Source organism: Orcinus orca, chromosome 10, assembly GCF_937001465.1.
Source record: "Orcinus orca chromosome 10, mOrcOrc1.1, whole genome shotgun sequence".
In the NCBI taxonomy this organism is placed as follows: domain Eukaryota; kingdom Metazoa; phylum Chordata; class Mammalia; order Artiodactyla; family Delphinidae; genus Orcinus; species Orcinus orca.
Window position 1 is genome coordinate 80,338,617 of NC_064568.1, and position 17,447 is coordinate 80,356,063.

The 17,447-nt window shown below is 38.4% G+C and overlaps 1 protein-coding gene across 1 annotated transcript in view; it reads right to left on the reverse strand.

Annotated features, from left to right (window-relative positions):
- PKHD1 (PKHD1 ciliary IPT domain containing fibrocystin/polyductin) overlaps positions 1 to 17,447 on the reverse strand; it is a 424,641-nt gene that overhangs the window by 132,612 nt on the left and 274,582 nt on the right. The gene's annotated exons all lie outside the window — the stretch shown is intronic.

A 17,447-nucleotide genomic window follows, 5' to 3' on the forward strand; every position in this document is an offset into this window, starting at 1 on the left:
GGGCAAAGGTATTTGTAACACATATAACCAACAAAAGGTACATTCCAACGTGACCCAGCAATTCCACTACTGGGCATATACTCTGAAAAATATCATAATTCAAAAAGAGTTACGGGGCTTCCCTGGTGGTGCAGTGGTTGAGAGTCCGGCTGCCGATGCAGGGGACATGGGTTCGTGCCCCAGTCCGGGAAGATCCCACATGCCGCGGAGCGGCTGGGCCCGTGAGCCATGGCTGCTGAGCCTGAGTGTCCGGAGCCTGTGCTCCGCAACGGGAGAGGCCACAACAGTGAGACGCCTGCTCAAAATGTTCATTGCAGTCTATAGATTCAATGCAATCCCTAACAAACTACCAATGGCATTTTTCACAGAACTAGAACAAAAAATTTCACAGTTTGTATAGAAACACAAAAGACCCCAAACAGCCAAAGCAATCTTGAAAACGAAAAACGGAGCTGGAGGAATCAGGCTCCCTGACTTCAGACTATACTACAAAGCTACAGTTATCAAGACAGTATGGCACTGGCACAAAAACAGAAAGACAGATCAATGGAACAGGACAGAAAGCCCAGAGATAAACCCACGCACATATGGACACCTTATCTTTGATAAAGGTGGCAGAAATGTACAGTGGAGAAAGGACAGTCTCTTCAATAAGTGGTGCTGGGAAAACTGGACAGCTACATGTAAAAGTATGAGATTAGATCACTCCCTAACACCATACACAAAAATAAGCTCAAAATGGATTAAAGACCTAAATGTAAGGCCAGAAACTATCAAACTCTTAGAGGAAAACATAGGCAGAACACTCTATGACATAAATCACAGCAAGATCCTTTTTGACCCACCTCCTAGAGAAATGGAAATAAAAACAAAAATAAACAAATGGGACCTAATGAAACTTCAAAGCTTTTGCACAGCAAAGGAAACCATAAACAAGACCAAAAGACAACCCTCAGAATGGGAGAAAATATTTGCAAATGAAGCAACTGACAAAGGATTAATCTCCAAAATTTATAAGCAGCTCATGCAGCTCAATAACAAAAAAACAAACAACCCAATCCAAAAATGGGCAGAAGACCTAAATAGACATTTCTCCAAAGAAGATATACAGACTGCCAACAAACACATGAAAGAATGCTCAACATCATTAATCATTAGAGAAATGCAAATCATAACTACAATGAGATATCATCTCACACCAGTCAGAATGGCCATCATCAAAAAATCTAGAAACAATAAATGCTGGAGAGGGTGTGGAGAAAAGGGAACACTCTTGCACTGCTGGTGGGAATGTGAATTGGTTCAGCCACTATGGAGAACAGTATGGAGGTTCCTTAAAAAACTACAAATAGAACTACCATATGACCCAGCAATCCCACTACTGGGCATATACCTTGAGAAAACCACAATTCAAAAAGAGTCATGTACCAAAATGTTCATTGCAGCTCTATTTACAATAGCCCGGAGATGGAAACAACCTAGGTGCCCATCATCGGATGAATGGATAAAGAAGATGTGGCACATATATACAATGGAATATTACTCAGCCATAAAAAGAAACGAAATTGAGCTATTTGTAATGAGGTGGATAGACCTAGAGTCTGTCATACAGAGTGAAGTAAGTCAGCAAGAGAGAGACAAATACCGTATGCTAACACATATATATGGAATCTAAGAAAAAAAATGTCATGAAGAACCTAGTGGTAAGATGGGAATAAAGACACAGACCTAGTAGAGAATGGACTTGAGGATATGGGGAGGGGGAAGGGTAAGCTGTGACAAAGTGAGAGAGTGGCATGGACATATATACACTACCAAATGTAAAATAGATAGCTAGTAGGAAGCAGCCGCATAGCACAGGGAGATCAGCTCGGTGCTTTGTGACCACCTAGAGGGGTGGGATAGGGAGGGTGGGAGGGAGGGAGATGCAAGAGGGAAGAGATATGGGAACATATGTATAACTGATTCACTTTGTATAAAGCAGAAACTAACACACCATTGTAAAGCAATTATACTCCAATAAAGATGTTAAAAAGAAAACCAATATTTGCTTTTTGTAATAATAATAGTAATTATTAATAAATGTTGCTTGATTTGAAAAAAAAGACTTCAACAAATCAATATAAAAAAGATAATTCATCATTTTAAAAGGGCAGGGCAGGAATAAAGATGTAGACATAGAGAGTAGACTTGAGGACACAGGATGGGAGGGGGAAGCTGGGGTGAAGTGAGAGTAGCAAAGACTTATATACACTACCGAATGTAAAATAGTTAGCTAGTGGGAAGCAGCAGCGTAGCACAGGGAGATCAGCTCGGTGCTTTGAGATGACCTAGAGGGGTGGGATAGGGAGGATGGGAGGGAGGCTCAAGAGGGAGGGTATATGGGGACATATGTATACATATGGCTGATTCACTTTGGTGTACAACAGAAACTAACACAGTATTGTGAAGCAATTATACTCCAATAAAGATCTATTTTTTTTAAAAAAATGGCAAGAGAACGGCTACTTCACAAAACAAGATACCAAATAGAAAATAAAAATGTTAAAAGTGCTCAAATCACATTAAATATTAGAGATATGCAAATTAAAACAACCATGAGATCCCACTACATACCCACTAGAATGGATTCTTATTTAGTTGAACTTGTACTTTTTACTTTGCAAACTTTTCTGAACGTGTGTGTCATACTTCATAATTAACTATTATGTTTCAAGGACACTCATCAATACGTACTTGTTCATCAATAGAATGGGAACTCATCAAAATTATATTTGTTTTTCTGCTTCTCTAATGCATTAAATTCTTTTACAGCTTTAATGAAGTATAACTGATGTATTAAAAAAACTGCATATATTTAATAAATATTGATCAAAATTTTAGACTCATCTCCCTAATAAACTTTTTGTCGGGTCCTGTTCACTGAATCCAAAACAACAAATTGTGTTTCTAAATAATCTGTATTTCCCTCCAAGTTAACCTTGAAATTCCATAAATATCATGATTGCCCATAAAAGATAGGTTAAGAAATTACCCCCCAGTATCAATTTTACACATTTTCTCCTGCCCTCAGAACTAAGTTATATATTGATGACTTTGGAAGCTGAGCTTCCAACTGAAGCATGACTATTTTTCTCATGTCTTGCTGTAGCTATTTTCTTCAGAGTAGAGCCTCCAGAACATTCTGGACAAATAGTGATAAATCAATTAAATTGTGAAGCCTGTTTTATTCTGAATTAGCCTTTAATTCCCAGTGTATACTTGACCCACTTAGCCCTAAAACACCCCTCCTCAACAAAATCAATCCCATGTGAAAAAAAAAAAAAAAAGGAGGGTGGAAGGGCTTTCAGCCCAATGAAATAAGACATGGTTCTAAGAATAACCAGTAGACATTATCAAATGATAATCTCCAGCCCCTCAGACAGTGATTTTATTCAAGCTGACAAATTTCCATCATTGATGAGGGGGGCTCTCAATTTGTTAACAGTTGATAGAAATTAAAATAAAAGTTAATATATAACATATTCATTCACATATTTGCAACATGTATAAAAACCCTTATAATTTCATAAATAAGACTGAGCTAATTTACTTCTGTAAGCCTCAGTTTCTGCAACTTCATATAAAATAGGCACAGTAAAAGCATCCATTTTTAATTAGGCTTAAATAATTTAGTACATGTTAAAGATACATGGCAGGGTCTGCATATAATACATGCTCTTAAAAATGTTGGCTCTTAGTAGTAATAGTGTAGACAGTAGTGGTAGTAACAATAGAGAAGTGAAACATTTTAAAATCAATGTTTAAATCTGGTAATTAAGAGAAAGAAGGCAAGCTCTTCCTAGCAAGTAATGTCCTATCCCTAAGGTACTAGAAACTAGACATTTCAAAGGTAAACATATTAGGTGATCACTTACTTGAATGTCCAGACCAAGGAACTGCAGAAAACACAATTAAATTCCTCTTAAACTCAAATACTGTCATAAGAGTTTTCTAACCAAGAAAATAAAGTAGTCATTCATTCATTCACTTGTTTGCTTAAAATTATCTAGCTTTTCCATGAAAAAATAATTAATTAATATTTAACAATTTTTTTATTTATCATATAATTAACTATTTAAACATTTTAAAATAATTAATAAATTTCTAAGGAATTTTATGTTATTGTGATAGAAGTTCAAGTGTCCAAAATATATTTGGGGAAATGCTGATTTAGAAAGTATTAAAATATTAAAGTAAAATGATTACTGCAATTGTGTTTAGTAGAGACAAACCCAGCAAGATAGAAGGATTATTTCTTGTACCCATGTTTTGCTTAAAAATACATATACATTTAAGAATAATGTGATACATGGGCCAACTTCCAATCTTTCTTAACCAAACTTTTACAACATTTACTTCACTTGCCTTCCCTCTGGTTTCCCCCAAACCATCCACCCTTTCTTTACTTAGGATAAAGGTCAAGCTCCTTAATGTGACCCACGATGCTCTGCTTTCTCTGATTCGCAGCTCTATCTCACAAACCATTCTCTCTCTTGCTAACAAAGCTTCAGTTACACTGGCCTTATTTTAGTTCCACAAATGTTCCAGCTTCCCAGTTTTGGGGACTTCAACATGCTATTTCCATGGCCTGAAATGCTCTCTGGACATGACTTGCATCTCCATCTACCACTCCATTCTTTCTTCATCTCCCCTGCCCTCTCCCCCGAATCTTTCGCTTTCTCACACAGGGCGAGCAGAAGGTCTTTAGTAAAATAATATACCCACGTTGTACTATAAGAGGAGAGCAATATTTGCAGGAAAAAACTCTTGTTTTCAAAATGTGTCTGTGTGTTTATTTTGCAGGTGCTACACTCTAGAGATCCTAAAAGGCCTTACTCAATTAACACGAAGGCTTGAGAGGTCTCACAACTGCCCTCCTAGAACTGTACTAGAGCCAGGAATTTCCATGGACTTGACCACAGAGAGCACTGACTGGATGGAGAGGATCCTGGGGATAGGGCAGAGGGAAAAAAAGGGAAGACGAGATGAGATGAGAGCAAAAAGGGACCCTGGCACCCATCTGATGCTGTCTCTGTATGGAGTTAATTTAATGGAAAAAATTAAAAACTGTTTCACACCAAAAAAAAAAAAAAAGAAGAATGTGATATTTGTCAGAGGACTAATATCCATCTGAAAACAAACAGATATTTCTATGCCTGATCTAACTTTGAAATATGTATTATTTAACTGTTGGCTACCAATCTTCTGAGGAACTCACAGAAGTGGAGTTTAGTGCTTCCTGAACCTGTAAAGAACAAAGGTTTTATGCTTTTGCCCTTACAGTTAAGTAAGTATGATATTTAAAAATCACATCCCTTTGATTTCACCTTTTTATTAACTAGTAGTTTGATTAGAGAATGGTCAGTATAAACAGAAACTGATTTGTTGACTGATGATCTATATTAGCTAACTTATAAACCATCTACTTTACAGATATCTATGTACACATATTTACACATTAAATTTGTGGTTAATTTGTATTATTTTTTAATCATAAACTTGAAAGAATATATTTTTGTTTGGTTTGTTTTTTTCTCTTAATATATTATTTTTAAACAAACATCACCACAAGATTCTCTCTGGCTACTCAATGAGTCTGACTACTGGGTATTGTGTCTTTAAGCTGGAGGATATGTTTTAATCTACACTTTTCTCTGGTTTGTCTCCTTCTTATTACTTAATCATCCAATGAGCCTTACAGAACTGTCAGTTTGGAAGGCAATAAACTGTGTATGGATTTTTCTTCTTTAGGATTGAGAAAGTCCCAATCATGCAAGCAATGAAAGAAACTTCCATACACCTAGTACTTCATTTCCTGACAATCAAAGTCATGGGCTAATGATGACCTTAGGCTCCTGGCTACAAATGTGAGACAGAGCTGACAAATACACATCACTGGCTCTGCAAAACAATATGTGACAAGTTTTAGGATAAAAACCCAGTTCCTAGCATAATTACTGAGTGACCAGGCAGTGCATCACGTGACTTGGCTCTGACAGGCTGAAGGAAAAATGCACTGCTGAGTCCGAAGGGACTCTGAAATGTGGGGCATGTGTTGTTTACTTAGGGATCAAGGAGACTTCTGTTAAGTTTTAAAGACACACATATATTATTACTGATTATCCCTCTCTGAAATCCTCCTACAAACTATCACAAGAGAATTTTTCATTTGCAATTTTAAAAGTATGCATAATATTAAAACACTTTCATTGAGTTGCACATTTGGATCAATAACATGTTAATATCACTGATATCTAACATAACAAAGGATGCATATTAAAGCATGGAATGATGTCTCAACTAAAAAAGGACACTGGTGAAAAGGATGAGTTCAGACAGCTATTCCTGTACAAAGAAATACAAACATTTAAAACACTCAACAAACCAATGCTTATTGAACAGGCTTTGAGTCAGGCATTTTTATTAGCTTTCCTCTCCTAGACAGAATAAAATTTAGATTTGTACAAGATCATCAATTTTTTCAATGTGTTTTTAGCCCCTGTTTATTGCTTTCATATAGGGAGAGGGGGGAAACATTGTGGTCATTTATACATTAACACTGTAAGCCCTTCCTCACAGATGTTGACATTTAGGTGTCAGTAGACTGGATGTATTACAAGAAAAAGGCATTGAGCTGAAAGACACACTTAGATGTGTCCATTCATTTATCAATAAACTAATCAGTCACACAGCACATTATCAGAAGCGTACTATGCACAAGGTACTAGGGTTACAAAATTCTGTAAAGAAGCCTATCATCTAATACAGAGAAGACATTCATGAAAACATACCATTTCATAATAGTAAAATGAATGCAGGAATGACAATACGAATGAAAGAATGGACCAGGAGAAAAGATACACTGAAACCTATTGAATGGAAAATGCCCATAGTAAGGGTAGTCCTTGGGCAAAGGCTTGAAAGACAAATATTTGAAGTGACTAAAATAACCTCTAATCCTGGTCCTGCTCTTTACGAGCTATGAGACCTTGGAACCAATCAATAATCTCTTTGGATCTCAGTTCCATTATCCATACAATGATACAGATGATTCACATAATCTCTGAGGTCTGAGATATCACAGTTATAAATCCACTCTTGAGGAATTTTCCAGAAGTTGTTTAATGACTCGCTAAACTAGATTTATAATCCAGATTTCTAGAGTTCCCATATTCATGAAGGTCCTAAACTAATTTCTGTCTTCTTAAAGTCATATGCATGAGATTATCAAAAAGTAGCAATTTTCAGCACAATTTGGACTCACTCGCGTTCTTCATCGCTTTAGAAAACAACCCTGCATAGCTTAAAATCCATCCTACACTGTGAAACTCATGCCTACTTGTCACTAGTCTCCAGCTACCAAGGCAGCCTTTCTGCCTCACAATTATGTAAAGCACATGCCTGGCTCTGCCTCAGGACTTCTGCACCAGCTCTTCCTTCTGTCTGAAACCCTCTTGTTCAAATCTTTGTGAGTCTAGCTCTTTCTTGGCTCCATGGTCTGTAGTCACACTGATTCTTCAGAAAGGTGTTTACTGACTACCTAATCTATGGTGCCAACACCTCTCTTCAGCTCACTCCTCCATTTAGTTTTCTTCAGAGCATGTACTGCCATCTAAAATTATCTTCCCCATTTACTTTACTATTTCATTGTCTATTTCCCCAACAAAAGAGTGCATGCAGGAATCTTATCTTGCTCACTGCTGAATACTCAAGTCCCAGGAAGAATGCTTGGCACTGAGTTGACATTCAATGAAAGAGAAAGTGAGAGAAGTGGGGAGGAAGGGGATGGAGACAGGGGCAAATCTATTTTCTCCCTAATATCTACTGTTTTGCTCCATTTTATCATCGAAAAGAAAGTTTGTTACTCATGAAAGCATAGAAAGGTTTGATGACATCACTCTTAATATATACAACGGTTTATTTTCAAACATGAGATTGAATCTGTTCAATTGTACTTAAGGCTATATTTTAAGCCAAAAAATCAAGTTGTTAAAGTATAGGTAAATGGCATTAAGCTTATTAGAAGTAACTGTCTTTCATGGATTGTGTCGAATTTTTTTCTTTGTTCAAGAACCTACTGTGTAGCACAGGGAACTCTACTCGATGATCGGTGGTGACCTAAATGGGAAGGAAATCTAAAAAAGAGTGGATATATTTATACGTATGACTGATTCACTTTGCTGTGCAGCAGAAACTAACACAACATTGTAAAGCAGCTATACTCCGATAAGAATTAATTTTATGTAAAATAGATAGCTAGTGGGAAGCAGCCACATAGCACAGGGAGATCAGCTCATGCTTTGTGACCACCTAGAGGGGTGGGATAGGGAGGGTGGGAGGGAGATGCAAGAGGGTGGGGATATGGGGATATATGTATATGTATAGCTGATTCACTTTGTTATACAGCAGCAACTAACACAACAATGTAAAGCAATTATACTCCAATAAAGATGTTTAAAAAAAAAAGAATTAATTTTAAAAAAACATGCAAAGTAACATTTTCTATCAAAACTATATTTGACAGCCATTATATTAAAAAAAAAAGAATAAGATGGACAATTTCCTTTCCTGCTTTCTTTATTCTCTCCGCTGTATCTCATACTACTAACCACTCCCTCTTTCTTGCAAATTTCTTTCTTTGTTTCAAGACACTATCTTCCTTTTCTTTTTTTTTTTTTTGCGGTACACAGGCCTCTCACTGTTGTGGCCTCTCCCGTTGCAGAGCACAGGCTCTGGATGTGCAGGCTCAGCGGCCATGGCTCACGGGCCTAAACGCTCCGCAGCATGTGGGATCTTCCTGGACCGGGGCACGAACCCATGTCCCCTGCATCGGCAGGCGGACTCTCAACCACTGCGCCACCAGGGAAGCCCAACCTCTTGGTTTTTTTAAAAAAAGTTAAATTTAAGGTCACACCTCTAAGTTCAATGCACTATATACAGATCGTGCAGAGTATGACTATGAAGAGATACAAATTAGTCCATGCTGAAAAAGACTTACCAGGGTACAGAATCATTTTCATAAATACATATAAAAGTCTTGTGAAGATAGAAGAGGACTGACTCTTCAGGTTTTCTGAGACACTTTTCAAAGTGATTCAAGGCACAAAATGTGCACTACTGTGAATACATACATGTGCCTCTAATACAGCCCATCAAATATTTGGCTTCATGACTTACAAAACTAAATGTACTGAAATGAGATTCTGCTTCTTAGCTGAAAAACCACAGAAGCTATAAACATCATGTAGATAATTACTCCAAAATATGGAGATACAAATACAAGCACTTTATTTGAAAAAGCAAACACAAAAGATAGGTGTAAATTCAAAGTATTTAAATGCTTCCATTTTGAATAATTCAGTTAAGAACCTATACAGGTTTGTTCCCAGAAGCTAATGCATCAATCACTAGTCTCCACTAAGGAAAATGAATTCTAAAAATTAACATGGTTTTCAATAATTCAAATTTCACTATTTATATAAAAACCTAGAGAGACCAATAATACCCAATAGCTTCAAAAGATAAGCTAAAGACTTTTTTGATGTAATCAATTTACCGATGTTTGTCCAGGTCTGTTTAATATATACGCAAGGAAAATATACTCACTCTATAATTTCTTATAAAATAGCAAGTAAGGAGTAGATGTAGGAGATGTAGAAGGGGAAAGAGAATTCAAAATGTCCTTCTCCTCAGTAACTTCCACTTCAGAATCATCAAAAAGCAACCACTTCCCCTCATACTCCTTTAAGCTTTGCACTACATATGAAATTTTGTTTTCAAAACCACTCATGTTAATAATGCCTGTTTGGTCACTGGATTCCTTGTTTCTATCAGATTCATGGGTCTCATTAGTACTGTTAGTCTCAGAATTTCTGTTTTCAGCAAATGCTGTACTGGCAACTTTATCAGGATTAGATGCTTTGTTGTATAACTCATAATCTGCTTTACTCTTTTGTCCTCCAAGAACTCCGATAGCGTCTACGTTTTTTTTGTTCAAAACTTTGCTTGGCTGGGTATTTCCACTGACTCTAATCGACACTTCTTCATTGTCATAATTTTCAACCACACCCCTGGCTTCCTCCTCATTCAATGGTTCTGGCTTACCTATTTCACACATTGGTCGTTCACAAAATTTTCCTTATCTAGTTCTAAACTGTTAAGGTCAGTGACTTTAACAGAAGCAGTATAATGCCCACTACTAATTGTAATGCCACTGTGCATCACAACTGCAAATAATTCATAGCTGTCATTGGTTGGTTTTGTGCTCCGTTCTTCTAGTGACAGTTTAAGAGGTGTCAGTAAAGGAGTGTTGATCTTGGAAAGTCCACCACCATAACAATCAAACACAAAGAATACTGAAATAAGTACTAATATTCAGGTGCTTCTGTGAAGGATATATGGCACCTCCCCCCTTAATTTTCTTTATTTTCTCCAAGCCACTAGCAGCAAAGCACTTCAAATGAATAGTTATAACTTCGGGCATTTTGTCAAACAAAAGACTTCGTTCAGCTTCAGTATAATGATGGCAATTTTCACAGAAATATTTATCTTCTCCTACAATCCTCTCCACGGAGGCAAACTCTGAAATTGCCCATCTCAGGGTCTTCATTTCTGTTTTTGGCTCTGGAGAAATTTCAGAACTCTCCTCTACTTTGGAAAGCTCATCTTCTTGCACTGGTACACTGATGTCTTGAAAATCTTCTCTTCTTTCTGTTAAACTTTCACGTTCTAAGCAATGAGTCCTTAATACCAGCTGACCTTGAAATAATTTCTCCACTAGCTCAAAACCAATTTGCTCTGCACCTTTGTTTATGGGCTTAACTTCATTAACAGGCATAACATTATTCCCTGGAGATTCAAGTCCACAACCATTAGCTGTATTATCATTCTCATACTTCCCCAAGTCCTCTTCAAGATCATATTCATTTTCTTTAGATTGTCCTTTGGATTCTTGGTTTGTTGTTATTTTACCCAGACTACAGAATTTAGAAATAATGCTGGGCTGCTTAGCTGCAGACTTTAACCAGTTTATTTTAACTCTTGGTTTCTTTTGTGAGGGTCTTGCACTCTCATTTTCAGAAATGTACTTGGGGATTATTTTAGCAGGAATATCTAATGAATCAACTGTAGCTTTTCTTTTTGATCTGGTTTGTCTCTGGTTTTCTTCCAAAGACTGGTGTTCCTTAGAGACTTTAACTTTTTCCTTCATGTTACCAAATTCAATGTCACTTTTTTCTTTTCCCATTTACTTTTGGCAATTTTTCTTTATAGTCTTCCGAATGCCTCATACTGTCCATCTCCATGCTGTTATTACCACTCATTTCCTCTTTCTGATGTTTTTCTTCTACCTTAGTAGATAACTCTGCCACATTTTCTATGTCTTTCTTTAGGAGTTGGCATGTTTCTTGAATGTTTCCCAAAATCCACTGTAATACTTCCTGTGCATCATGCTGTAGATATCCTTCATACACAGGGCTGAGTTCCCTGAGTGTGTTAAGTAGTCGCCCTGGCTGAGTAGCCAGTTCACCAGTACATTTCTCTGGATTTAAGAGAAAACTAGCCTGAAGCTGTTCGACTGAAATGATCAAGGACTGTAAGCTGCATATTAGTTCATAACTTGCTGAAGAATCATCTTTGCAACTTCCCTTATCTTTTTTTTTTTTTTTTGCGGTACGCAGGCCTCTCACCGTTGTGGCCTCTCCCGCCGCAGAGCACAGGCTCCGGACGCGCAGCCTCAGCGGTCATGGCTCACGTGCCCAGCCGCTTCGCGGCATGTGGGATCTTCCCGGACCAGGGCACGAACCCGAGTCCCCTGCATCGGCAGGTGGACTCTCAACCACTGCGCCACCAGGGAAGCCCTCCCTTATCTTTTTGACTGGCTTCATCTTTTAGGGCTTCTTTCTTCCTTGAAATAATATTAAATAAGTGCTTTACTCCAGATCTAAAACCAGGACAAAAATATAATACCTGAAGTACACTATTAAGATAACAAGTATTGCCAAGATTATTCAGTCCCACAAACGGTAACAAGTTTTCTCTCTTCTCACAGTTGATAGGTGAGGACTGTGCTGCAGGAACAACTTGATCAGTTTCAGACCCTCTATATTCAGAAGTTTTTTCTTCACTTTCTTGAGAATCTGTGAAATCCAAGGCTCTCTTGGTTTCCTTTTTCTGAAAAAACTTCAAGGAAAGTCTGGGTTTTTTTTTGATGGACCACCTCTTGAAAGCCCATTACTTTCACTAGGTACGACACCGGGCGTTTTCTCTTCAAATCCCAAGGAGTTGAGAAGAATTAATTTATACAGGGACCTTGTAATCACCAGTCATATCTAGAATATAACATTTTACCAGGTGCCGTATCTTCTGCTATACCATTTCTTGCTGCTGGCTGTCCTTATCACTGGAGGTTGTTACATCAAAAATGTTTCTCCCATAACTCTGGTCATGGCCCAGAGCGAGGTCCGCGTTGGTGACGCCGAGGAGTCTAAGCGGGCTGAGGGCGGGTGCGACAGGTGAGCCCCGAGCCTGTGGGCGCCCACGACCCACGGAAAAGCTGGCCGGATTGCCCTCCCCGCAGGGGAGTGACCATTTGCTCTCAAGAGCGGGAACCCGGGCTGCCGCTCGGTCCTGCCAGGCGGAGGCACCGACTACATCCCCGAAGCGGCGACCGACCGCGTCCGCCCCCGTCCCTGCCCCGGGACGGCAAGGAGCGCCAGAAACGGCTCCACTCGCCCGGCGCCGGAACCGCTGGGGTCTCAAGACATTATTTTCTTCTCATTTTCCATCTACCTTCATAGCTGTTTCTTTTCCGTTCTCCTTCCTGAACTCAGCTTCCTCCATTACCTTAAAAGGTTGGTTTTTGCCAAAATTTCAGCACTGGTCATTTTTTCTTCTCTATCTCACAGCTTTGCACATTTTGGCTGATGACCCATACACAGTTAGCACAGTCCTCTCTCCTGTGCTTTCTCATAAATCTATTTGCCCTCTACATGTTATCACTTACACATCCCACTGAAACCTCAACTTGACAAATGTGAATCTATGGAATCAACAAACCACTGTACAGGCTCACTAAGTGGCTGATACTATTCAAGCACTTTAATAAATATTAATTCACTTAATTTTTATAAAACTCTATAAAATAAGCATGATTATTATTGCTCCCATTTTAGAAAGAGAAAGCTCATTAATTTACCAGAGTCACTCAACTAAAATGTGGTGGGAAGGAGGTTCTGTCCTGGCACCGCCGTGGACCCAGATCTCCCAACCTGAACCCTAAGATGTATCCTAACCAACTCCCCTCCTCACATCAAAATTGCCATGCAGTTCTAGTGATTTTTTACCTCCTCAGTACTTCCCTAATTCATTCTTCCCCTTTAACTCCAGTGCCTTAGTTCAATCTTTTACAATTTCTTTTCTGAAACACCTCGTAGCCTTCTCGCTTTTCACTGTGCCCCTTCCAACACATGCCCCACACTGCCAAGAGTGATCACTCTAAGACCAGATCTAATCATGTCACGTCCCTGCTTAAAACCACCCAGTGACTGTGCACTGCCTTCATGATAAAACCCAAACTCCGTAACATAATGCATAAGGCCAAGAAGCTTCATCAGCTACCACCATTCTATAAATCCTACAGTCCAGGCCTACCCATTCCCTACAGTTTCCTGAAGGTATAATGCTCATCCACAAATATGTGCCTTTTCCGATCTCTCCTTTTATCTTTAATCCCCCTCCGCATTGGAGGAGGTGACACTTCCAATTATGTTTTCATTTGTTTGTCTCCACGGCTTTATTGAGACATCTCTTGAAAGCTAGGTTCATGACTTCTATTTCTGTACATCAGCCTCTCCTGTGGTACTTGGCACGTGGTAGGCAACGAGCAAAAAACATGATGAATGAAAGTATGGACAAACAAGTGAAATACCTTAAGCTTATCTTAAGTGTTTTATCAGACTAATGAAACAACCACTGAACAAAGAATGAAACTGAATTTGGCATTTGTGATGCAGCTGCAGCCCTCTAAGCAAAGCTTTGATCTTAAACTTCCTTTCTAACGCTAGCATTATGATTCCACTCTACTAAAAGTCAATTGATACCTTTTGCCAGCACCAGTTGCCTTAAAAGCAGGACCACCAAGAAATATAATTCCACAATGTTGGGACTTGGATCAAATGGCATCAGATAGCAGACAGACTCTGGCAGTGCTCTGTGCCAATGTCCACATCTATTAGATTTATTTGCTAACTAGTCTTATTATCTATTTCATGTTGGGATTTCTTTAGGGTGTGGTAGAATGGGACAGATGGGTTGAAAGTCTTCCTTCAGGCATCATACAGATAGGATTGGGCAGATGGGTTCCTTTCAGATAATCAGCCTTTAAGCCTGGAACACATGGACAAGCAGAGAGAAAAAGAACATACCACGTCTAGTAATAGATGAAAATATCGTTGGTAATGGACACAATTAAAAGTAAGATTTGAAGTGTATAAATCAAAACTGGAAAGTGGCATTGTGTCACTTCCCTTCAAAGGTACAGATTTTCACAAGCAACAAGTTTGAATTATAGTAATAAGTGACCTCAGAAACCTAAAAAACTTACAAAAAAAGACCACTCTTAGCAATAGAAGATGCCAACCTGAAATAAGTTTTGTAGTAACAAGAACAAGGCTCAATTTTATTGAATATTTCTATCAGTTAACTGGATGAGAATTTTATAGAATATTAAACAAATGAGCAAGTGATATTAATCTGGGAGGAAAAAAGCAGAAGCCAAAAGGATTTCCTCACTGTGGAAAGATGGATTGAAATAATTAAAAAAAGACATAAGTAAAGAATATTGCACTTAGGTCTCCCTAAAACCCAAGTGAAAACAAAATAATTCTTATACAAGTGTACAATGTAGAGATATGTATTTGAGGCAGCATATGCAAAAAGAGAAGGAATTAGAGTTGATGAAGTAGTTGGCATAATCAGCTGGATGAAGTTGAATCTTTGGCTGTTTTAAAAGAAAAACCGTATCTGTGGTGGAGAGCGCCCACTGACGCTTCATTTCCAAACTCTGCCCTCCTTTGCTCACTGCCCCGGGACACAGCTGTCCTGGACACAGGACATCAGTGAATCTTCCTTTACTCAGAGTTCTGGTTGGGTTTGGCTAAATGGTAGCATGAGCAGGAGATGAGGGAGGACAGAGAGTAAGATGTGGGTATTTACTCCCAGAGGTCCTTCTGGGTACTGAGTGTGTCCCAGTCACACAAAAGTTCATGGTGCTATCTGACAACCATCTTCAGGCATTCACCTCCATCTCTGATTCCAGTTAACAATCTCCTTCTCTTACTCCTTTAGGGAAAGGGATGATAAGGATACTCTCCTGTTTCTAGCCCTGGGGTTTGCTCCAGGCCTTTTGGATTTTTGTAAATGGTTCCTTCATTAAAATCTCCTCCAATTGCCCAAGTTAGTATGACATGTACTTCCCGCAGGCACCCTTACAGATAAACTAGCATTTATTAAACACCTATTATATGCCAAGCACTTAGTAGGAGCTGTTATACTTATGGTTTCAGCATCCCTCTGAGGTAGGTTCTATCATATGTTACAGATGAAGTGATGGAGGCATCCAGAGGCTGATGTATTTAAGGCCAAACATCAAGTAGGTAACCAGGTTGGACGTGACCCCAGGCTGTCTGACTTAGAGCCCATGAATATAGCCCAATTCTGCTATATTCATTTCACTCTGTTCAGAATAAGTCATGACTTATGCTTATAGTCTTAATCTGGAGAATAGTTCTTTCCCCCTGGCTTCATACTTTCAGAGGAATTAAACAAAACAAGTGTGTTTAGTGACAATTTCAGGAAGCATGAGGGGATCTCATAACTCAGAAATGTGGAGGCAGTGCAAATTTGTAAAATCTTTCCAAAAAGCAATTTGACAATATGCATCCAGGACCTTAAAGCACATGCACTTACCCTTAGGCCCATTAATTCCACTTATAAAAGTCTATCCTAAGAAAATAATCAGAGATGTAAATAATGACTTAAGTACTAAGATGTTTATTGCAGAGTAAGTTACAAGGACAAAGAAAACAAAAAAAATCAAAACCTGAAATAATCTTGAAGTTCAACAATAGAAAAACAGTTAACTAAATTATTATGCAGGTATGTATATGTATAGACTCACATGGATGTGGAATATTAAAGCTATCAAAATTGTGTCTTGGAAATAGAATGAATTAAGGAAATTCTCATATTGTTAGTCTAGGATTCAGAAGATTATCAGACTGTATACTCTATGTTTTAGAGCACGTGTGTGCATGTACACATGCACGTGTAAGGAAAAAAATGATTTTAGGGCTACAAAACATTAACTGCATCTATCTTTACATTTGGGAGTATAAGTGATTACTTTATTTCTTCGGTATAACTTTCTACTTGCTTTTCTGTATTTTCCAGGTGGCACAATAGAAGCAAATATAAAAATTATTTTAAAACATCAATAACTGTGATTAAAATGATATAACTATAATTATATAATCATAATAATAACTGTGATTAAAATAACTGCGATTTATATATGGCTAAAATAATAGGAACTGCATAACCTGAAAAAGAGAAGATTCAATAAAATGTAGATGAAGGGCTATCAAAAGAAAGAGTTTGACACTCGTCCTAAATAGATCAAACAGAAGAACCTGAACCAACAGAAATTAGAGGAAGATAGATAGACTTTGTCTATAAGAAGGGAAAGAATTCTAACAGACTTTTTAAAAGTGGGAACACGTTGTCTCAAAAGGTTTTGATTTTTCTGTCAGTGGAAGCATTCAAGAAGAGGTTTGACCAAAATTTTTCAGGAAGCTTCTTGCAGTGATTTAAACTTTGGACAGGTAGTTAGGCCTAGAAGTCTCTCCTTCCAGAGAGTCTAAAATTTGCATGCTACTGAACAACAATACCTAAACATTTCCTCACCATCAGAGATTGTTTCTTTGGGATAAGGTATTTTTGTTTCTGAAAATTCTCTTTTAATCTCCTCTGTGGGGGCAAAGTAGAATGCCTTTCTGAGTTCAAAAGTAGTTCCTTTGAGGGCAAGGGACATGTCTTCCCATCATTGTGTACAACAGTTTCAAGTACAGAGCCTACCTAGAGCAACTCGGGTTTTTATTTAAGTAAGCCAGTGTACCAGACCTGGTTAAAGACCACCCCAGATCCACTCCATCCTGCAACATCCCTCACTTCCCAGCGGGAGGACCCTCATCTCCTAGCACCATTGCATCTCCCACACTGTGCAAACAGCCCTGGTTCCTCGAGAGACTCACTCTCACTGCACAGCGATTTCTGCCCCAGTATAGCACGAGCGCACAGCTTAGCTTTCAGGTCTGTTCTCTGAAGGACGTGCACTAAGATAGCAACTG